Source organism: Ips typographus, linkage group LG15, assembly GCF_016097725.1.
Source record: "Ips typographus isolate SLU linkage group LG15, UJ_Ityp_2.0, whole genome shotgun sequence".
Classification (NCBI taxonomy): Eukaryota; Metazoa; Arthropoda; class Insecta; order Coleoptera; family Curculionidae; genus Ips; species Ips typographus.
In genome coordinates this window covers 5,321,432-5,346,592 of record NC_138436.1, presented here as the reverse complement: position 1 = coordinate 5,346,592, position 25,161 = coordinate 5,321,432, and the positions used below count along the sequence as shown (strand labels likewise).

Genomic DNA, 25,161 nt, shown 5'->3' with positions numbered 1-25,161 from the left:
TATAAAATAGAGAAGAGTACCAAAAGTTTTTTACGTTATTATGGAGAAAAAAACACTAAGACTAAATTAGTACTAAATGGTTCACATTATGTGATTAGGTCGGGGCGACCTTTAGAATTTAGGATAGAAAGTTCGATCATCTTACAATTTTCTCACTAATGTCCGGTTGCACAAAGCTAACAGAACAAAATGGGCGATAAACGTTCTAGAATTTACAAAAAAGTTTTTTATATAAACAATCGCAAAGCGAAGCCGTTATTTTGATGGCGGGGGATGGCGCAGAAAATGACAACATAGGCGGCACAGCGGCAGCACTCGGCAACACCGCCCGCACAAATGACAGACGACAGTCGACAACTTAATGTCAAAAGCGTCAACAGCGCAATCTACCGTAGATCAAGGAGGGGGCCAAGAGGTATAAACAAACCAAAGTGAGGTTAAGGCTATAAGCTAGTTGAAACCATTGAAAAAATACATTGAAAAAACTGTAAAAAAGGCAAATCTGGGGTGAAATCGAACACTAAATAGTGCGTGCAGACCTGGGAGATGAAGCAGGTGAACAAAAAAAGGGAAACTGAGTTTAAGGAAGGGGCTATTAGAAGTTCAAAGATCTGAAGAATGGAGCTGAGGTGTGGTTTAACTGGTCATTGAGGCAGGTATGCCCGCCACTCTGAGAGGCCTTGTTAATCTCGAGGACCTCTAAGAGGTGTACTTTAGATTGAGTTCTTTAGAACTTAAGCTTAAGCTAATTTATTTTCAACTGACTAGTGTATTGCACCCTGCTGAATTTGATCATTTACATTCCTCATTACTTGACTATGTGTGCGATCTGGGAGATGGCAAGTTTAGAACCCTAAATAACAAACTAACGCGTTTAAGTTCATTCGCATTTCACACTTCTAACAATAACATCAACACTTCAACCCTTCTCACCCCGCCATCATCCCTCCACGACGAATGCTCCCCTACAGATGCTACTTCACCCCCCCCCTTCAACAACAACATTTTCTACGGCACCTTCGGCGTCCAGCACATCCCTACTTCCAATTTTGTTTTCCACCCTCGTACACTTAACCTCTCCAACTGTTTGTTGACTTCTTCAGACTTAAACATTTTGAATCGTGGCCTTAAATACAACTTCCCCTTTCAACCAAAAGTCAAAGACCTCCAATTTCTCTCTGCCTGCGTTGAGAATGTCATCCTGAGGGGCGTTCCCGATGCTTCACAAGGTATGGTCCGATCATCCTGTGTGGTCCAACTCAACAAATTTTCCCAACAATCTTTAAACACAACCCCCTCTCCTCCCCCTCCCCATGAAATCAGGGACTTGTCCGCGTTACGAAGAAAGCTCAAGAACAGCGATTTAGTCGTAACCAAGGCTGACAAAGGTAACTGCGTCGTGGTCTTGAATAGAGACCAATACGTGGACAAGGTCTTGGATTTTCTCAACTCCGATTCTTTTAAACCTTTACAAACTTCCCCACTGGAGAGGTTTCTGGTGAAATTTAAATCTATCATCAATAGAACCAACTCCACACTCGCCCCTTTAGGTTTTAATAAATTTAAACTTATCCCCATTAATCCCTCAATCCCTAAATTATATGGTCTTCCCAAAATCGATAAAGCCAATATCCCTATTAGACCAGTTGTTTCCTTCTGCAGTTCCCCTTGCCACCGCCTTTCTTCCTGGTTAAACGATATAATCTTGGAAGCCACACAGTTTAAGAGCAGTTACTCTATTAAAAATTCTAATGAATTGTGTTCACAACTAAAAAATCTGGTAATTCCCCCTACTGCTATTATGGTCTCCTTTGATGTGTCTAACCTTTTTCCGAGTATCCCCCCTACAGAATGCATCCCCTTAGTCCGAAACCTTTTGTCACCGGACACCAACCTTGACCCTCTCCAAGTGGAGGATTTGTTGACTCTAGTGTCATTGGTGCTTGATCAAAATTTTTTCCAATTCAACAATTCATTTTATTCACAAATTAAAGGTTTAGCCATGGGTTCTTGTCTTTCTCCCCTCCTAGCTGAAATTTTTATGGCTAATCTAGAACAGTCACTTAAACTCTACCATTCTTTTCACAAAATTCTTTTCTTTAGACGTTATGTAGATGACATTTTTTGCATCTTTGATGGCAACCTAGATGATTTGGGAGATTTTTTCACTTACATTAACACCCTTCATGGCTCAATCAAGTTCACCATGGAGCTGGAGTCAGCAAATTCTCTACCTTTCCTTGATATACTCCTTACAAGACTTATTGACCACATAGAGTTCTCCATATATCATAAACCCACTTCTACAGACTGCTTAATCCCCTACAATTCCAACCATCCCTTCAACCAAAAAGTAGCAGCCCTAAACTCTTTCTTCCACCGCCTTTTTAGTATTCCCATGACTCAACACTGTTTTAACGAGGAACTTTCCTGGATTAAGACAGTAGCCACAAATAATGATTTCCCTGCTTTTCTGTTCAACAAGATTGATTATAATCATTTTAACAAGTTCATTAACAAGAAGCTACTCATAACTGATGAACCTAAAATATCAAATTACTATTCTATCCCCTTCCTAGGCCCCGTTTCGTTTAGAGTTAAGAAACATATTTAAACCTCTCAACATCACTATTTGTTTCAAAGTCCTACACACTTCACGCCAATTCCTTTGCAACTCCAAAGACACAACACCCTCACTTCACAGATCTGGAGTTTATGAACTCTCCTGCTGCACCCCCAACTGCAATGCACTCTATATTGGCCAGACTGGTAGGAGGTTCGCCACTCGTATCCACGAACATATTAGAGAAGCAGATAAATTCTCCAACAACCCCAACCTCAATGCAAACTCCATAAAGTCTCATTTTGCTAGACATCTCTATTACAATCAACATACATTTAATATTGAACAAGGTTTCAGGGCTTTACATTTTTGTGACAAGAATAATCTCTTGAATCTCTTAGAGGTCCTCGAGATTAACAAGGCCTCTCAGAGTGGCGGGCATACCTGCCTCAATGACCAGTTAAACCACAGCTCAGCTCCATTCTTCAGATCTTTGAACTTCTAATAGCCCCTTCCTTAAACTCAGTTTCCCTTTTTTTGTTCACCTGCTTCATCTCCCAGGTCTGCACGCACTATTTAGTGTTCGATTTCACCCCAGATTTTCCTTTTTTACAGTTTTTTCAATGTATTTTTTCAATGGTTTCAACTAGCTTATAGCCTTAACCTCACTTTTGTTTGTTTATACCTCTTGGCCCCCTCCTTGATCTACGGTAGATTGCGCTGTTGACGCTTTTGACATTAAGTTGTCGACTGTCGTCTGTCATTTGTGCGGGCGGTGTTGCCGAGTGCTGCCGCTGTGCCGCCTATGTTGTCATTTTCTGCGCCATCCCCCGCCATCAAAATAACGGCTTCGCTTTGCGATTGTTTATATAAAAAACTCTTTTGTAAATTCTAGAACGTTTATCGCCCATTTTGTTCTGTTAGCTTTGTGCAACCGGACATTAGTGAGAAAATTGTAAGATGATCGAACTTTCTATCCTAAATTCTAAAGGTCGCCCCGACCTAATCACATAATGTGAACCATTTAGTACTAATTTAGTCTTAGTGTTTTTTTCTCCATAATAAGGTAAAAAACTTTTGGTACTCTTCTCTATTTTATATAACATTCTAGTTTTAATTACAGATTTTTTTAAGCACAACAATAATGTTTGTCCTTAAGCATTTTAGTCTTTAAATAACTTGGGTCTTGCTGTCTCCCCTTTGAAGAAAGACAGCCGGCGTTTCACCTTGTCATACGGGGTATGTTTGATTCTACCATTTAGGGGTAATACATTGTAGACTTTCTAACTTTCTAGCTCCTGAAGATGGGTACTTATGTGCCCGAAACATATGTCGAGCAACCCCTCTAACATTTTTTGGGGGGCTTGAATAAATTTTTTGTGGAGAAGGCTGTGTGTTCTTTCCCATCACTTTTAAAAATCTAATAGTACAAGAGGACAAAATAACCTCAAAATTCTTCTCTATCCCTTTCCTTGGTGGCATTTCCCTACAATTGAGGAATCTCTTTAGCCTATACAATGTCAACATTGTTGCAAAGTCTCTCACACTTCCAGTCGATTCCTTTGCAACTCTAAAGACCCCACCCCTCTTCTTAACAGATCCGGAGTGTATCAGTTAACTTGCTGTACTCCAAACTGCAATTTTCGTTACGTTGGCCAGACTGGTAGGAAATTCTCCACTAGAATCCATGAACACCTTAGAGAGTTTGATAAGTTCCATAAAAAACCTGCTTTGGACGCCACTAACATGAGATCTAATTTTGCCCGCCACCTTCACTTCAACAACCATAACTTCACTACCGAAGAGGGCTTTAAAGCCTTGCATTTTTGTGATAAGGGCAATCTTATGAGTCTGTTGGAGGTGTTGGAGATTGGCAGAGCAATAGAGGATGGAGAGCACCCCTGCCTCAATGACCAGCTTAACCACGCTGCTACAGCATTTTTCAAGTCCTTGACCTTTTAAATTATTATTTTTCATTCTTTTAACTTGTTTTAATTGGCGTAATTTTCCTTCTTCATTACACCACTCACCACTCTAAACTTCCCCCTTCCCTTCCTACTTTAATCACCATCCGTCTTCTGCCAGCCGTCATTCTGTCCACCATGTTAGCCACTCCGATGATTTAACACCTGTCAAGTGTCAGCTGCCAAACGCTGAGTTGGACACACCGGGTCGGAGTGACATGGGTGGGGTTTTTTGCTCTGCGGGTCACGGCGTGCCTTGTCTTGTGGGTTGCGGAACTTAATTTTTAATAATCAATAATAATTCTTCTTTCTTGCCATCTCCCTCCCTCCCCACTCTTAAATTTAACGGTTTCCCTATGCGCACATTCAAATTAACTTTTTATAATAAATTGGTCTGCTTCGTCCATTTTGCCCTTGTTCTGCCCTCAGCAACATATAGTTGAAAAATTTTAGCACTCCCCTGTACGATTGGGGCTCCCGCGCCTACGGGATGGGGTCCCCCTGCCCTAAGCAGCTTTAAAGGTATGTCCTTCGCCATTATCCACATTTTTGAGTTCACCTTTGTAGAGCGTTTTAATTCTTTTAGCTCCTGATGATGGGCATGTCTATGCCCGAAACTAGTCGAGCGCGCCCCCATTAACTGGTGGGTTAATAAATTTATAGTGGAGAAGACTGTGTGTTATTCCGCACCCTGTAAAATCAAGGAAGTTAAGGGGGTGGTCAAAATTCAATCAATCACCCTGTACGATTGTTGAATTGTTAATTTTTAGTGTGCTTATGACTGTATTGCACAGACCCATTTATGTATATGATATATAATAGATTTAAGTGTTTAATAGAAAACTCAGTGTTTGATTCCATCCTGGAAACTGAGATCCCGGCGCGACGTTTAACGTCGTGAGTCAGTTTAATTGATGAACCCAGAAGGGCTCATAAATTAAACGTGACATTTGGTGGAGGCGCCGGGTATATCTTTTATATGTCACAAATGGAAAATCCATTAATTCAAAAGATGGACTTATTGACTTAAAAACATAAGAATATTCGAGGATTGCGAAATATTAAGCGCACGAGGCAAGGTCGCACCATGATGCACCGAGTGCATATCAGTGATGAGTCGCCACCACCTGCTTTGCAGGAATATGAAAAATAGGCGACGAACAATAACAAACTACGTCAGCCAATCGGGTATAAAACACGCCGATTTCAGCAGTATAGGATCAGTGTGAACCAATCGACAGTAGTGCGACCAGCTGAACCAAGAAGTCGAGATGTCGACTCTCCTCGAGAAAAGAAGATCAGTTAAGTAGTCCATTCTCCAGAATTGTTCCAACACGAAAGTGACCAAGCCAGCCGCCAGAGAATGCTAAGTCCTTAGCGTATGAATTCATGTAAGTACAATTGTTGAATTGTTAATTTTTAGTGTGCTTATGACCGTATTGCACAGACCCATTTATGTATATGATATATAATAGATTTAAGTGTTTAATAGAAAACTCAGTGTTTGATTCCATCCTTGAAACTGAGATCCCGGCGCGACGTTTAACGTCGTGAGTCAGTTTAATTGATGAACCCAGAATTAAGATCAGACCCATTTATGTATATGATATATAATAGATTTAAGTGTTTAATAGAAAACTCAGTGTTTGATTCCATCCTTGAAACTGAGATCCCGGCGCGACGTTTAACGTCGTGAGTCAGTTTAATTGATGAACCCAGAAGGGCTCATAAATTAAACGTGACAATACTAAAAGTTGTTTAAACTTTTTCCGCCCACGAAATCAAATGTTTTAAAATATGCAATTAAGAAGAAAAAACAAAAGATAAAATAAATAATTGATGTATCCAATCAAGCATTTAAGTAGGTTAATTAATACTATTCCCTTTTTATCGCGACATACACAAACAAAAAAATATATATACATTTAAGTAATTAAACAGGAAGAGGACACAGTTTGCTGATAGGACGTTTAATCAAGCCTTGCTGGGTGCGGACGGTAGCTACTCTAACATAGCCATCAGCGCCTGGGTGTGTTTCTTCGATTCGGCCCAGTAACCAGTGCAAGGGTGGTTTGGTTTCGTCCTTAATCAGCACTAGAGTATTGGGCTCAACAGTAACCAAAGGGTTAGTCCATTTAAACCGTTGTTGCAACGTATAAAATTTTGATAAAGACGTTGTACTAATTGCCATCTGGACAAACAGTTTATCTTTTTCTATACTTTATCTATGCAATACTCTTTGTATAGCTCTACGAGAAGAAAGTATTCAAAATTGCTGTCTAACTAACTATTCAACAGCATTTAATACAGGTTGTAAATTGGACGAATGATATTGCGCAATGATGAGGTCGGTCAGGCGACAATGAGAAGTTAAAAGTAACGGATGTTTTGCTTCAAACGAAAGCCAGGAATTTCTCAAACGTCAGCCCACTCTGACAAAACCATCCTTGTCGATAAATGGAGCCAACTTGCGAAAGGGTTTAGGCAGAAGTTCGTTTCTGTTAATTTGACCAATAAGATCCGAAAAATAATGCTCCTATGTTCTCCTTACCAAAGTTAATAGAGCTTTGTGCATTTCTAGAGCGGTAAAAGGACCGCAAAGATTATTATTTTTATTCTTACTGTTACGAATGAACCTTAGTACATAGCAAAGAATCCGCTGAACTTTTTCTAAAAAAGACTTGTTACTCAACAGTAAATCTAGGAAATTTGGTTCAACAATAACTGTCAGGACCGAAGGTTTTTCTTCCTTTTGGACATCATGGCTCTCTGCAAAATTATCACAAAAATTCATGAATCGCCAGTTCCATTTTGACATAGGCCAAATAATCCAAGGTGGACCTCGAAACCATAGATCATGTACAGTTAATTGTTGAGGGGTCAATCCCCGGCTAGCACAGTCAACAGGATTTTCGTCAGTCTTCACGTAAAACCAGGGCTGGGGAATTACTTGCTGAAAGTGACTTACCCGGTTGGCAACAAGGGTTTTCCACTTGTGAGGTGATGATGTTAGCCAGTTCAAGACTACTTCCGAATCGGAGAATGCGTACATTTTATCCACCGATATCAGCGATGAGTAAGTATTTAACACAAGGACATATATCGATACCGATCCTAGCAATTCCAAACGGGGAATGGAAATGGTTTTTAAAGGAACAACCTTAGACTTAGCGACAACCAAGGACGATTCAATAACATTATTGGGAAGTTCTATCCGCAAATAAATTGCCGCTGCATAGCCAACTTCTGAAGCATCACAGAATCCAAGAAGTTGACATTTAATAATGTTTGGAGCCAAAATATAACGAGAAATAGACAAACTGGTGAGACAAGACAGTTCATTTTTAAATTTCAACCCTATGTTTGCGACAGCTTTTGAAGGTTCCTGATCCCATCCAATTTTTGAAGTCCAAAGTAGTTGCATGATATGCTTAGCGAAAAATGTTACGGGGACAGAAAACCTAAAGAATCAAAAATTCGAGCAATGTCCGATAGATTGCTCGCTTTGAACAAGTATGAGGTAACGATTTAGGGTTATACCACAGACAAACTAATATATACAGACGGTCAGCCAAATGGTTAAAAAACGAAACGCTAAATGGAGACCCTTTGCTGTTCAACAGTCTCCATCGGCGAATCGACGGTATCTATTTCGAGCGTCTCATAACAGATGGCAGTGCAGCCAGTAAATTTTTCTGCAGTTTGGCTCTTGTTTGAAGGCATAATTACGCAACGTTGCCTGGTATTGCTAGAATTCTTTGTACCATCAGAAATTTTTTAAATGATCATTGCAATTTGCTTATATTGTTTTATTAAGAAATATTAAGATATTGAGGGTAACTAGGAATCGTGTTATTGGAGTTAGAACAGATAAAACTTTATTTAGAACGTATTTAAGTTTATAATTGGCACTGTATTTACGGATAATGTTTTCCCGCCAAATTCATCAAAACTGTTGCTATTTGTTAACCGTACGTGCAGACATCGGTAGTGGAAGTTTAACTTTTGTGTTATTTATTATTTTTTTTCTGCTCACATAGATATCTGATATTTACAAATATGTCGGGAAATGTGTGCAAGTACTTAAACTGTGGAAAAAGTGGTCGTGACGGTGTCCGATTATTTAGATTTCCCCATAAGAACCCTGAACTTTGTCGAAAGTGGGTGATTTACTGCGGTATGGGCTATTTTTAACTAAAAATGTTCTTATTTAGCTTGCTTTAATGTAGTGCCGCATGATGCTTTTCTGTATTAACCTAATAGCTTACTTAAAAGTTAAAAGACTATTTAAAAACCCATTGTCGCACTTTGCAATAGGTATTCAATTTGTTCAGGGTTAGGACTTATTTAATATTATTGTCGATCAATATTATTGACTATCTCGTTTATTACGAAAAGGTAGGTAGGTACACTTTTATAATACAGGGTGATGCTTAATAACATGATAATATTCTACTAATTAGTACTATATTCATATCATAGACTAGACTTGCACATGTTTTAATGTGCAAACAATTTGGTAATTTTAACCAGTGGCGTTCGTACAGATTTTGCATTAAATATTTATTGAAAAAAATTATGCGTTATTGCATAATTCTTCGTGGTTTTTTCATATTATCAAAATTATTTTAAAAGTCCTAATTGGACATGTAACATAAATTGTTAATAAAATAAACAAGGAGCTGCTTTTTTATAAATATTCGAGAAATATTATTTGAGGTTGTTCTATTATAATTATTATTATTATAAATACTATTTGTAACTGATAAACTTTGTTTCTTTGGATAGGTAACAGTATTATAAGCTCGAGTATAAAATAAAAAAAATTAAGTTTTGTTTATAATCAACATCAGTAAACAGAAATTTATTAGTAGATTATAACATTTCATTTTTTCAAACAAAAGGTGTTATGTCGAATAGGCACCACATTTTTTCGATTTTAGAGAGTTACAACCATTTGAGAAGAAATAATTACCTAAACTATTATTTTTGACAGCATTTTTCCGCAATTTGGTTACCCTGCTTTTTGCAATTACAAAATGCTTTTTTTGCATTTTTTTTGTATACAAACAGGATGGTCCTCCGGGAACTCCATCGATTGTTGATAAAGTACACTTAAAAAAAATCGAAAATTTGGCTACCAACCAAAATCGATGGGGGGTCGTTGATCTAAAATATTTCCAAGTTGGTGGTACTTCCGGTTATAGCAAAAGTAGCTACCAACTTCCGTATTTTAAATGGAACACCATGGATTAAAAAATATTAAAAATATTCTTTTTTGTACGACTTGTCTAATTTTGAGTGATTACAGTACCTGTTTTGAAGGCGGGAAGGACTAGTTCCTGTCTAGTTTCTGGTTGGAAGGGCTAACAAACCGAGAAGTAAATACCTGCTGCACTTACCGTTCGTCTGAACAGGGAAGTAAGATACAAGATTAAAGGAAATTTGTTAAAATGTTTTAATTTTATTTCATAATTAGGATGATTTTGATGAAGTCGTACAAAAAATAGTGTAAGCATCACGAACAGTAACAGCTTTACTGATCTCAGACAAATTAGAGGCTTTGCTTTGCTCAGCCTCCAAACTTTGTCATCGATCAGTAAAGCTTACTTACCGTTCTCGATACTTAATATACTATTATTTCTAGTTTTTCCGTATTTGATCCATGTTCGCGGCTGACCACCCTGTATATAAAGTGTATCATTTTTTGTAATCAAGACTTATCAGGACTACCTGCAATGGCATTTGAATTGAATTAAACAAATCGGTTGAATTACAAAGCTCCTTTTTTTTGAGGTAAAGGCCGCATTCGTTTTCGCGCTCCATGGAGCGAGCAGGGCCAAGGTGACGTCATTATGTCATTCTGAAAAAAATTACGTCATTCTGACGTCACATTCGCTTTACTCTCTCCATATGAAGCGTGAAGACAAATACGCTTAAAATAACCTAAGATGATTATTAAAAAATGAGAAACTTAAAAATTTAATCAAAAAATAAATACATTATAGAATGTGCTTCTCTGGGCATTCCTGAAGTATTGTTCATAAAACCTGGATGCACTGTATACAACAAAAATCATTTCGATCCTTTTTTATTTTGATTTGTAGGTAAACACAGAGCTTTATGATTTAAAGTAACATATGAATCATATGATCAGTCAATAAATAAAATAATTAAGATAAAAATGGACGAAATATTATTAATTACTATAAGAAAAAGAAAATTTTACAGGAAACGCAACTTTAGCCGATTTACCACCAGACATTATAAGGCAAAAATTCATCTGCGAAAACCATTTTTCCGATGAAAATTACCGAGGTAAAAAAAAAACCTCAGAAAACTTACTCGAAAACCTGGAGCAACATGGACAGGCCCAAGAAAAAATTAAATTTTATAAGTGACATATCAAGTTTGCCTGATTATACTAAGTTGACTCCCCGCAAAGAAAAATTATATAAAAAAATTAGATTTCAAACAAAGCAAAACAGAAATTATAGAGCTAGATTAAATAGAGCAAAGGCCTATATAAAACGTTCCAAACTGGCGATTTTTAACATTTTACCATTTTTATCAATTTTAAGTTCTGTGGCTAAAACGGTTGTATTAATGCAATTACGAGGCAAAAGACGTACTTGGAATGAAAAAGAAAAAGAATTTGCTACTGCTTTTTATTATAAGTCCCCTGTTGGTTACCGTTTTCTTAGAAAAAAAGGATTGGTGTTACCGGCTCCTAACACCATTCGTGGATGGATCGCCCAAAATTCTTATAAAACCGGAATTGACGAAGGGCTTTTAGATCAGTTAAAGTTAAAATGTCAAGGTCTCCCTAAAAATGCAAGAACTTGTCTTATGGCTTTTGATGAAATGGTAATAAAAGATAATCTGGAGTATAATAAAAAACTTGATATTATTGAGGGGTTGGAAGATTTAGGATTTTTAGGGCGTAGCGCCAAAAAAGCGACTCAAGCATTAGTTTTTTCAATTGGTGGTCTTTACGGAAAGTAGAAGATGCCAATATCATATTTTTTTTCCAGTAATAGTATTACCAGAGAGAAACTAAAAGTTTTGATAGTTCATAATTTAGAAACATTATTTTCTATTGGTTACAACCCGGTTGCTATTGTTTGTGACCAGGGATCAAATAACCGTGGAGCGTTTACTTTACTGGGGGTTACAAAACACAGGCCTTTTTTTGAAATCGATAACAAAAAATTTTTTTGTATATATGACGTTCCTCACTTATTTAAGAGTATACGAAACAATTGGTTAACTGGAGATTTTCAGTTAGATACAAAAACATTATCTTTTAATGTAATTAAGGAAATATTTGAAATTGATTCTAAATCTACGACCGCAAGAGCACTTCCAAAAATTACGGAAAAGTATTTAAACCCCAATAGTTTCGAGAAAATGTGTTGTTCTTTGGCCTTACAAATATTTTCAAACTCAGTAGCATGCGTCATCAGGTCATGTGTCGACACCGGTCAGATTAAAGCTGACAGTGTCGATACTGCAGATTTTGTTTCACTTTTGAACCAACTTTTTGATGCTTTGAATAGTAAAATTTTATATGCCAAAAATCCATATAATAAGCCCTTAAGCAACAGAAATCCTTTAATTAGGACAACGCTCGAAAAAGGAATTGAAATTTTTGAATCTCTTGTAAAAGTTAGTACGTCATGTCCAGCACTGAACAGAAATAAAATTGCAAAAATTTCCGAAAAAGCAGACCACCATGCTTTGATGGAATGGTGCAGTCTATAAAAGCAATATTAATGTTATTTGAGTCAGAAAAACAAAACTCGTTCATTTTGACAAGTAAACTCAACCAAGACTATTTGGAAAACTTCTTTTCAATTTTGAGGCAGAAAGGCGGATGGAATTTAAATCCTACAGCTAAAGCTTTCAGGTTAAGTTTTAGAATTCAATCTATTACTAGTTTACTTGCTCCATCTAAGATATCAAATTGTGAAGATAGCATCTCTGACACTTATTACCTATTAAAATCTAATAAAACCACAGATTCAAATGCTAACATATGTTCAGTGACTGACGCATCTTTACAAAATACTGACAAAGAAATTGATTTACAATGTGAAAGTGAATCTGAAGACTGTTGCGCAAATTCTGATTTTTCAAAAAGTGTTAAACTAGAAGATTGCGCAATACGGTATTATGCGGGATACCTGGTAAAGAAAACTATAACTAAATTTCAATGTTCAAATTGTATTTCAGAGTTGCAAAATGCAAATCAAATTTTAGATGATCCAAAACAAATTTTAATTCCACAAAAAAATTATGGTGGAAATCTTAACTTATATTTAAAAGCACCCTCCGAATCTACCGCTAATATGGTTGAAAAATCTATGAAAATTTTTTCTAAAGCATTTAGTGATATCAAAGAGCAAGAATTTGTCGGCATGAAAATAAAAAATAAAATTATTTGCAGCAATAATACTTGGTTAGGATCAAAGACAAGTACATGCTATGAGCATAAAGTTTTTTTAATTAGTCATATGGTTAACACAAATTTATTTAAATTTTGTGCATGGGCTAAAGGTAATAAGAAAAGTTTTAAACAAAAAATTGATAATTTAAAACATACTTAACTCTTACAACTACCTAAGCGTGCTCTACATTTTGTATTGTCAAAATGATTTTTATTTTGTAGAAAATGTAACTTTTAAATTGTGCAAAATACACTTGCAATTTTGCACAGAGTGGTTCAGTAAATGGTGTATACTACGTGCATATACTTTTTTTATCAATCCCTTTCATTTTGGCAAACCAGTACGCCATTTATATTTTACAAAGCTACTATTATAATGATGAATTTCAAATAAATAAGAGTGATTTTTCGAATTTCATATTTTTAACACTGAGCATGAGACACGAGTAGGACTAAGCATATACTTTCTGATTCGAGAACCATCCCATAGCATTTCCTCAATTATAGGAAACAATATAATGTGGATATACAGGGTGGACCATAAGTAATGGGACATAGAGCTACAGCATATTCCTGACATCAAAATAATACGATTTAGCTGAATTGTCCTATACCGAAAGTTAATATTAAGAAAGATACAGGGTGTGGAAGTTGAAATTTTATTTTAGCTTTTTTGTCATATCTTCACGGTCTTTTGATATAAATTATTGAAAGTTGGTATAAAGGGGTTTTGGCAGGCGTAAAATACGATGCTTTCATTTGTTTTGTAGTAGCTGATAGGGGGCGCTAGCGGTAACCATCTCCGTCCCTTCAAGAGGTTCAAACTTTTTTTTACGGAACTGAAACGGCCATATGACTTCAAAATATGATTCTAAGATGTTTTCTACGTAAAAAAGGTATACTTGTTGTAAGTCTTAAAAGTCGACCGTTTTCGAGTTATTTAATCTTTTATTATTGCATGCATTTACATGTACAGCAGATTTTAATTACTATTTTTTTTTTAATTCTAAGTAGGATTTGATACAAAAACAAAAAGGGCGTTCATAACAACTAGCTTTATTTTAAAGTTTACAAACATTTTTTAAACGGTCAAATTTACATACAGAAACTGTTATGTGTGTAACTTAAGGGTATACAGCACATATCGTATTAACATACGACAATGCATGCAATAATAAAACATTAAATAACTCGAAAACAGTCAACTTTTAAGACTTACAACAAGTATACCTTTTTTACATAGAAAACATCTTAGAATCATGTTTTGAGAGCATATGGTCGTTTCAGTTCCGTAAAAAAAAGTTTGAACCTCTTGAAGGGACGGATATGGTTGCAGCTAGCGCCCCCTATCAGCTACTACAAAACAAATGAAAGCATCGTATTTAACGCCTGCCAAAACCCCTTTATACCAACTTTCAGTAATTTATATCAAACGACCGTGAAGATATGATAAAAAAACAAAAATAAAATTTCAACTTTCACACCCTGTATCTTTCTTAATATTAATTTTCGGTATAGAACAATTTCGCTAAATCGTATTATTTTGATGTCAGGAATATGCTGTAGCTCTATGTCCCATTACTTATGGTCCACCCTGTATATTCTCATCAATTTGCTTAGTCCGATAAAAACTTGAGGCAAAGCTTTTTTGTGTTAAATAAGCTGGAATACATTTCTTTAAATCACTAAAAATCTACATTTATTTATCAGTTGTTGATTTCTAGTTTAAATGTTAAAATAAATCATGTTACCCTAGAAATTTAAATCGCTACTGGTTGGTTTTTTAACTTTAAATTGAGTAAAAGCGTCTTATTTATTTTCAAAACTAGACGCTTTGGCAATTGATTACCAGAAATGAGTGAATCAATTGTTCGTTGTTGAAATCAAGAAAAAATATTGTAATACAAAATACATGCATCCAGGATAAGGAGAACCATTAATGGGGATCTTATAAACGGTTAGAGGTCTGTGGAATTATTAACTTAAACTTAAAAGTGAAAGAAAAAAATGTTTTCCAATTCCAAAAATAAAAGTTTAAATTAAAAATAAGTAAAGTTTCATACATCAATATATTCGGAAAAAAAGACCTATTTTAAAAAATTAGTTGATGGTTCCACAAAGACGAAGCGTGGGACCTAAAAACTAACCACGCCAGTTTAAAGAGCATTAAAAGTGGCGGTAGAGAAGTGTCATTAGTTTTGATCAGGTTCAATATTAGCTTCACAAAAACATATAATCTAAATTTAAAAAATTCATTTCTTTCAAAAACCGAACAAAAAGATGTTTTAATGTCATTTTATAAGGCCATGATTACCGAACTTATCTCCCATGTTCAACCAAATCTGTATCTGTAATCGTTTTCAAGATCTCCATAGTGGCTCGCTATATCGTGAACACTTTTGCTAAAGAATGGATTTTTTCTTTGTCATTACACATACAGAATTCATTAAATAGAAATATTTTAAGAGAACTTCAAATCTCGTTAAGAATTTGCTTTAACTTTTACACCGTTACTTCTTGTACCAATGTGAATCATTGCTTTTTTATTTGAAAAGACCACTTTGTTAGGTAATTTTTATTTTTCTATTTTAGGTAGATTATTATTTATTAATAATTATTATTATTGTCTACTTACGCTGTGGTTTAATGTATAGTCTAGAAGACAATGAAGAAGTGTCATATCACATGTGTATTCAAAAAACAACATAATTTAAAAAATGTTCAACGTAAATTTGAATTTCTCTTATTATTCAGTACTTTTCAATTTGATTGATTTTATGTATCAATCAATAAAAAAAATTCACACATAAATCCCAAAATGTTGCATTCCGTATTACACTTATTATTTTCTGCGATTTCTACACAACGCTGATGAGTTTCAATAAAAACGAAACAATTGATATAAACACAACGGAAAATTGCATTATTCTCAGAGTATATTTTAATAATTGTACACAAAATTTCTTGGAAATTCTGTCATTAGAAAGTAATTTTTCAACTACTATAATGACCGAAACAATCAGTAATTTCACTTAGAGTATTTAATTTAATTTAATATCAATGTAATAATCTTTGTCTAATGTACTATTCCTTAAAATTAGGTAGAATTTTTAACACGTACTATTTTAAATTTAATTATTTGCAAGCATACGTACAAAATGCGCTCGGCTTTTTTTCTTATTTCTATTCCGTACCGACCCGTCGCGTCGCGCCGGTGATTTGATGCAGTTGTATAATCATAAATGCCGTGCGCCGAACGCGTCTCTGCAGAAATATGGCAACACTGCGGAAAACAAATTTCGCTCGTTCAGACGATCGCAGCCGATTACGCATGAGTCATCGAAATATTTTAAAACAATTTATTAGTCTGACTGGTCTGGCGCCTTCACCAAAATTATATGGCTTCCATTCGCTCTGACCGTCTGTATACAGGGTGGACCATAAGTAATGGGACATAGAGCTACAGCATATTCCTGACATCAAAATAATACGATTTAGCTGAATTGTCCTATACCGAAAGTTAATATTAAGAAAGATACAGGGTGTGAAAGTTGAAATTTTATTTTAGCTTTTTTGTCATATCTTCACGGTCTTTTGATATAAATTACTGAAAGTTGGTATAAAGGGGTTTTGGCAGACGGAAAATACGATGCTTTCATTTGTTTTGTAGTAGCTGATAGGGGGCGCTAGCGGTAACCATCTCTGTCCCTTCAAGAGGCTCAAACTTTTTTTTATGGAACTGAAACGGCCATATGACTTCAAAATATGATTCTAAGATGTTTTCTACGTAAAAAAGGTATACTTGTTGTAAGTCTTAAAAGTCGACCGTTTTCGAGTTATTTAATCTTTTATTATTGCATGCATTTACATGTACAGCAGATTTTAATTACTATTTTTTTTTAAATTCTAATTAGGATTTGATACAAAAACAAAAAGGGCGTTCATAACAACAAGCTTTATTTTAAAGTTTACAAACATTTTTTAAACGGTCAAATTTACATACAGAAACTGTTATGTGTGTAACTTAAGGGTATACAGCACATATCGTATTAACATACGACAATGCATGCAATAATAAAACATTAAATAACTCGAAAACAGTCAACTTTTAAGACTTACAACAAGTATACCTTTTTTACATAGAAAACATCTTAGAATCATGTTTTGAGAGCATATGGTCGTTTCAGTTCCGTAAAAAAAAGTTAGAGTTTCTTGAAGGAACGGATATGGTTGCAGCTAGCGCCCCCTATCAGCTACTACAAAACAAATGAAAGCATCGTATTTAACGCCTGCCAAAACCCCTTTATACCAACTTTCAGTAATTTATATCAAAGGACTGTGAAGATATGATAAAAAAACAAAAATAAAATTTCAACTTTCACACCCTGTATCTTTCTTAATATTAATTTTCGGTATAGAACAATTTCGCTAAATCGTATTATTTTGATGTCAGGAATATGCTGTAGCTCTATGTCCCATTACTTATGGTCCACCCTGTATAAGACAATATTTAACAAATCTAACTATTACTGATCAAGCTTTGTTTTAAACTATATTTTAGCACTTATTTTAGGGATTTTTTTAGCATCATATTTGCAATTACTTATCTATGTTAGTGATTGCTACTTTGTATCCTTGACGTGTGTAAACCATCTGGTGCTTAACATGAATAAAGTATTATTATTATTATTATTATTAATATGTGACACTCCCCCTCAAATCAATGTAATACAAAATTTAAACTAAAAATACTCAAAAACATATTTTGTTTACATTTGATTTGCCACAGAGTATAACATCAGACAAATGTACTTAATAAAATGATATTTTATATCGATATGTTTACCTTGCTTTGAGTTCTCAAAAGTATTGATCATTGATATGACACTTAAATTAGCAAACTTTAAGACAGGAATCTTACAGTCTACAAATTCTGATAAAACATCTTGTGTACTATCAGTTCTTGACATGCACTACAAGCAACTACAAACAATGCCACACAATTTTGCTTCTTGGAAAACCAAGAAATCGTATTTCCAGCATGAAATGCTATAAATCCACTCACATTAAGCATAACTAGCATTAAGATACTTCAACACACGTTTTGCTGGTGTCCATGAGCTAATAGTAGTGTTACGGTTTTCCCGTGGGTTCACACAAAGTCAATTTAACTCAACGATTAATAAATTTATTTACACTTCAAAAACACTCCGTACAATAATTAACACAGCTACTAAAAACACTACTACAACTCCACAATTATTCCACTATTTAAACTTAACCGCGTTCCCAAATTCACTACTACACTACTCTCTACGCCGTCGTTGACGCCGCTTCTTTTATATTCGCAAACCACGTTCTAGAATGACGCTTCGCGATTTGCATCGAACGTCCAAGATTCTTCCAGGTGGCGCCTCCTAACTGTGGCCTACTTTAACACGCGCCCGGCCAGATATTGCGGCGCATCGGTTTCATCCTGACTCGAGTATAGTAGGCCCAAACCGTAACACTGCCCCCCTCTTAAAGCTGATCGTCCCGATCCGCTTCATCTAATCCCTGGTATTTCTTGAGTCTGTCCAGATGGACAATTTTCATCTTGCCTTTGGGACTGCGTTGGACTCTGTACGCGACGTCATTTAACCTTTTTACCACATTGTAAGGTCCCTCCCAGTGTCGTTGCCATCTTTGACTTAATCCTTTGCTCCTCCTGGGTTGAAACATCCACACGGCATCACCTTCCTTATAATTGCCACCAGTTGGTCTGTGGTCCAGTGTCATCTTCATACGGTCGTTGTTTGGTTTCATCTTCTCTCTCTCAAGTTCCCGAACTGTGATGGATCCCTTCTGTAACGAACACTGGTCACAACGTTTACACCATTCCTCAACGTCCTTTCTGAAGTTAATCCAGTAAAATCGATCTCTTATTCTAGCCAAAGTCTGGTTTACTCCAAAGTGTCCTCCTCCGCGACTGTCATGTAGTTCTCGCAGCACATTCTCTTTGCAGGAATTGGGCACTATTGTTTGGTAAACAAAGCGTTTTCCGTCTGGACTTTCTCCCATTTGCGAGTAATTAAGTCATCTCGCAGCCGAAGCGAATTCCACTGCAACCAGTAACCCCTTACTGTTGGTCCATATCTGGAAATCTGTTGCCAATCCGGTTTCAAATCCTTCTCCAACCATCTTCTGATTACTTTCAAATCAGAGTCTGAGCGCTGTCCTTTTATTATGTCCTCCTTAGAAACGCAGCTCTTCATTCTTTTTGTAGCCCCTTTATCTGTCACCATCGCGATTTGACCAATCCTCCAACCATTATGAATTTGTCCTTTCCGATACCTTAAGTCACTATCCAAAGCTTGACGATCCTCTACGTATCGCGGTAAATGTCCTTCCGGGTTCTTCATTTCCTGCTCCTGGTTACGCCAGTTCTGCGGGGTCGGTAAACGAGACTGCTGTCTGCAATTCCATTGGTAATGCCCTTTACGTCCACAAATATAACATGTAATGTTTCTTTTAGCAGAGGAGTTCCGGTGATTTGTTCTGATGTCCTGGTTTCGTCGACACTGTGGGTTTGGAGAACAAGACCGCTGTCTGCAATTCCTTCTAATGTGTCCCGTACGTCCGCATCGATAACACTCCACTCTCGTGATCGGGCGTGATCGTTCTAATTGTGTCGACTGACTATTTCCTGATGCTGCCATTTGTTGCACTAATTGGCCTACCATTGCTTTAATTTCATCTATTAATGTAGCAACATGATCGGCTGGCGGTACTCTTTCCTCTTGAATAGGCTCTGGCTTTAAATCATTGCACGCAGCTTCAATTTCCAGCGCTCGAATCAGTAATTCGCTGTTGTTGCTCCCTTTGAACATCTTCAGCCATTTCTTTACCTCCGGATCTCGAATCCCATCTACAAAATACTGTGCCACAAGTTCTTCTTGGATTTCATCCGGGACGGCTGGGTAAGCCAGATGCACAAGGCGACGAATTTCGGTTTCAAACTCTTCTAGATTTTCACCAGTTTTCTGCTGTCTTGCCATTAATTGCGTTCGATACAGTCCTTTCTTATGTTGATCCCCATAACGACGTTCTAATGCAGCTACTAATGCTTCATAGTTGCTTCGTTGGGCGATAGGCACCGTCTGTAACAGCTCCAATGCAGGTCCTCGTAATGACACTACTAGTGCTACAGCCATTTCCTTGTTACTCCATCCATTTGCATTTGCAGCGGCCTCAAATTGGAGTTGGTACATTGCCCATGAAGTTTGACCGTCGTATGAGGGAGGCTTGATCTTGTTGAGCCCGTTTCCGGTGAACACTGCAGAGCTGACTCCTCTGCTGTCAATTTTCTGCTCTAAGTCGCGTAGCTTTATCTCAACATCATTCTGATTTTTATGAATGTCCCGAACATCAATCTGAATTTTATTAATGTCCTCCCGAACATCAACCTGAATTTTATTAATGTCCTCCCGAACATCGTCTAATTTTACCTGGACATCACACTCCATCTTTTTGAGACTATGGGTTACATACTCTTGGATTTCTGTTTTGGTCCCCGCTAGAGCGTTCAATATTTCTACGTTACGCTCTCTATCTTCTTGACGCATTTCCATATCTTGTTGTCGAATCTTTTCTTGTTCTTCCTTCTCTTGTTGTCGAATCCTTTCTTGTTCTTCCTTCTCTTGTTGTCGAATCCTTTCTTGTTCTTCCTTCTCTTGTTGTCGAATCCTTTCTTGTTCTTCCTGTTTGCACTTTGACGTCTTGTTATTGGCATAAAATAAATTTAACACACCACTGTTCCGAAAATCTCTAGTCCGGTTCTGAACACAAGTCTCTAACCCGAAGTTTAGTTCCAATTCGCGTCGCACTAAAGTCTGATCGCACTTCTGACACCAATTGTTACGGTTTTCCCGTGGGTTCACACAAAGTCAATTTAACTCAACGATTAATAAATTTATTTACACTTCAAAAACACTCCGTACAATAATTAACACAGCTACTAAAAAACACTACTACAACTCCACAATTATTCCACTATTTAAACTTAACCGCGTTCCCAAATTCACTACTACACTACTCTCTACGCCGTCGTTGACGCCGCTTCTTTTATATTCGCAAACCACGTTCTAGAATGACGCTTCGCGATTTGCATCGAACGTCCAAGATTCTTCCAGGTGGCGCCTCCTAACTGTGGCCTACTTTAACACGCGCCCGGCCAGATATTGCGGCGCATCGGTTTCATCCTGACTCGAGTATAGTAGGCCCAAACCGTAACAGTAGGTTTGTTCAGGCATCTGCTTAAATAGGACCCAGAATAGAATATGTCTAGGCTGCTTACAAGCGAAATGTACCTACATCAAACTGCTTACTAATCAAGGTACAATTTGAAGTAGGTCTTCATCAGTGTAGTCGAAATTTGCCCCCATCGGTGTTGACACAGTACGAGTTTCTGTCATATTGAACTCTTTCAATAGTCGTTTAATCATCTGGGTTTGACTGACGAATTCTGTTGACTTTTAATGTAATCTCCATCTCTAAAAATGTCTTCACTTCTCTAGTTATTTTGATGTTAAACTTTTTTCAGATTCTTCTCCAATTGCTGCTCTGTTCCTGTTATTAACGTATCATCGACAAATAAAACTTAAAACAAATCTTCTTTAGAATACAAACAATAGTCATATTTTGATCGTTTAAAACTTAGGCTTGACATGATTTCGTAAAATTTGATATTCCAGCATTTAGGAGCATTCCTCAGTCCATATAATGCCCTATTTAATTTAAAATGACCTTCTTATAATAAAGGTCTCTTTGTCTAGATATCCATTTAAGAACGCTGTTGGCAATCCTTTTGATCTAAAACCGACAGCAAAGTCCTAATAGTTGATAATCTGTACACAGGTGCATAACTATCTGAAACATCTCCAGCCTGATTGGTAAACGCCCCGTTGTACTGAACGACCTACAGCCTACATGGAGGCTCAAAAACTAACTTCAACCCTTGGAGTCTGTCCGGTGGATCCCTACCGTTGCCTGGTAACTCTTATCTGGGCCGCTGAATTATCACAAAGTTGGTCCTTTCCGTTTTATTTTATTTGCAACTCTCACACTGTATCCAAATCTGACTAGAAGTCGAATGTTGAATTAATGTTCTAAGTACTACTAATTTGGACAATTAACAATAATCGGTGTGATCCAACCAAATTCAGGGTGTTACAAATTCGATGCATTAACTTTGCTATCTCAGAATATAGTTATCTGAAAAGATTTAATAAAAAGAGCTTTTTATTAAATAAAAAACTATTTTCTTGAAGAGCATAAAAAAGTGAGTACAGAAGGTGTCATTGATTTTCCACAATAATCAATTATAAAGTGGTAAAAAGAAATTAAATATAAATGTGACTTTTCCCGTTTTTGTCGGATATCTCCAGATGTAATAAAAGCTTTTTATTTTTTTTATCAAATTGTTTGACCATAAAATGCGCAACTTTACCTCCATTTAACTACAGCTCGATCAAATATAGTTACTCAATGCTAATGCATCGAATTTATAACACTTTGTATACAGTGTGTCGATAAATTATGGAATAAATTCGATTAAAATTCGGGGAATTATTTTTCAGAAAAGTGCTCAGACATGTATGTTATTATTTTTTTCTACAAACGGATTAAAAAATCATTTTAAAACATTAGTGCTTTATAGGAGCGGTTTAAAGCACTGTCTAAAGTTAACAAATAATTATATGCCATCTCGTACTAGAGTGTGGACTTCTTTGGTAGTAGGTGGCTTTCTTCATTCATTTATGCGACAAAGTTGATATTAACACGTATTAAAAACTATATTTACAAAATGGATGACACACCTCCAAACAAATTTATTTTTGAGGGCAACAATGATCGTGTTAAATTACAATGGTAAATATACTCTAGTTTGTTGTATATATTAGAATTAATTAGAATATAAGATATTATATTTAATTAGAATATAAGAAGAATTTGACAGTATGTCATTTTGCCATGACAGCAGACAATGTCAGATGAGTTTGTTTCTTTGTAAAAGAAGAGAAGTGTGCGTTTTTTAAGGTTAACAAGTAGACGCAAATTTGATTATCCATCCTACTTTATTTTTGTTAAACGTTATTTAAAACACTACTAATTAAACCTTCATTTCTTATTTCCGGTGTTTGAATTGATGCCAACATATTCCTTCATCAGGTTATGGGCCCAGGCATGCCAGTGAATTAAAAAAATAAGAAGTTAGGTTCCGGTGTTGTAGTAGTTTCCATGTGTAAACGTTTGGTCGCGTTTTGGTGAAGATGGATCAACATCAGCCTCTTCCGCTTTTGAAGCTAGATGGTGAAAATTGGGCTGTTTGGAAGTTCCAGACATCTGTGATATTAAGAAGCCGAGGTCGATTTACTGTATGGCCCTTTTTGTGACAAAATGAATACTCCTTTGCTTTAAAAACTGGAACATGAGCGGCCTCATCTCTACTAAAGGTTGCTAATGCAGTGGTATTCTCTTCTGACTTTAACCTTTCGTCCTCAATTAGAAATCTAGAGGTTAACTCACTCAGAATTTGATTGGGACTAGCAACTGATTCCCATGCCGATCTAAAATGCTTAAAACGGAACAGGTAGGGACATCAAGATTTTATCGAAAAGTAGTAGTCCATATGCACGCAGTGGAGTAGTGAGTGTAAGTGAAAGCAAAACTCAGAGTCGATCTCCACAAATATATATTAATAAAAGTTATCTGCCTAACATGTTTCGGGTGTATTCAGACACCCATTATCAGAGGCTGAAAGTTATACAGTGTGTTAATTAAAAACTTATAAAACTAAGGACATGGAAGCCTACCTTAACTAGATCACTAGTCTGCTGGCTGTCATTCTAAAAGGGGGGACAGCTGAACCCAGATGTACTAAGGTGGTTTTTTTATTCTACACGGGGGAAAAAAACCTTGATCAAAAAACCCAGTACTAGTTCTGAGGTGACAGGTTGCTCCGTTTTTTATTCTCGAAGGGGGAAAAAACTTAATCAAAACCCAGTGTTGATGTCAAAAAGATGAAGTTAGTTGATAGGTTTTTTATTCTTGAAGGGGGGAAAAACTTAATCAAAACCCAAAGTAGTAGAATGATGTAAAATCTGCATGTTTATCTGTAATAAAAGAGCATGAGTAGAAATAGGATGTCCTGAAGGGGTATATGTGTAATGGGGGGGCGGCAGATAAATCAAAGTCAAAAGATAAAATAAAAAGGCAAGTTAAAGGGGCAAAAACTGCATATCTTACCTGAAGGAGACCAAATGGACACGAAAGGGACGTCACACAACAAAAACCGCGGTGGACACTCACAAGTTGGACATTTAAACAGATTAAAATAGGGGCGACTTTCCCTTTTGTCACTGTGGAAGTGTGACCGTGTAGGGCATGGGTGCGGCCGGACATGGAGTAGCCAAAATGGTTTCCAACCCACGCCAAGGGCAGGTTGCAGGAAACGGAAGTCTAGGGGGCAGCATCATATTGCCAAACCCGAAAAAACCAAATCCCCCAGAGAACGGAAAAGGTCAAAACCCTCAGAGCCGGACATGACAGACAGCTGACAGCAGACAATACATGTGTGATCGGTCTACTCATCAAAACAATACAGTGTAAACAAATAAAGTTAGTGAAATCAAAACTCAGAGTCGATCTCCACAAATATTTATTAAAAAGGTTGTTAATTGCCTAACATGTTTCGGGTGTATTCAGACACCCATCTTCAGAGGCTTAACTAGATCACTAGTCTGCTGACTGTCATTCTAAAAGGGGGGACAGCTGAACCCAAATGTACCAAGGTGGTTTTTTATTCTGCACGGGGGAAAAAACCTTGATCAAAAACCCAGTTCTGGTACAGAGGTGACAGGTTGCTCCGTTTTTTATTCTCAAAGGGGAAAAAAACTTAATCAAAACCCAGTGTTGATGTCAAAAAGTGAAGTTACTAGCTCGGTTTTTTATTCTTTAAGGGGGAAAAAACTTAATCAAAACCCTCCCCTCCTTAATTTGTTTAATGTTGAACTTGTGAGTGTCCACCGCGGTTTTTTGTTGTGTGACGTCCCTTTCGTGTCCATTTGGTCTCCTCAGATAGACATGCAGTTTTTACATCATTCAACTTCTTCGGGTTTTGATTAAGTTTTTTCCCCCTTAAAGAA

General features: G+C 36.5%; 1 long non-coding RNA gene across 1 annotated transcript; it reads left to right on the top strand.

Moving 5' to 3' along the window:
- Nucleotides 1-8,054: 8,054 nt before the first annotated feature.
- Nucleotides 8,055-8,769, top strand: LOC145738225 (uncharacterized). Its single transcript, XR_014180650.1, has 2 exons — nucleotides 8,055-8,514; nucleotides 8,668-8,769. It is a non-coding gene; the product is annotated as an uncharacterized LOC145738225 (long non-coding RNA).
- The last annotated feature ends 16,392 nt before the right edge of the window (nucleotides 8,770-25,161 follow it).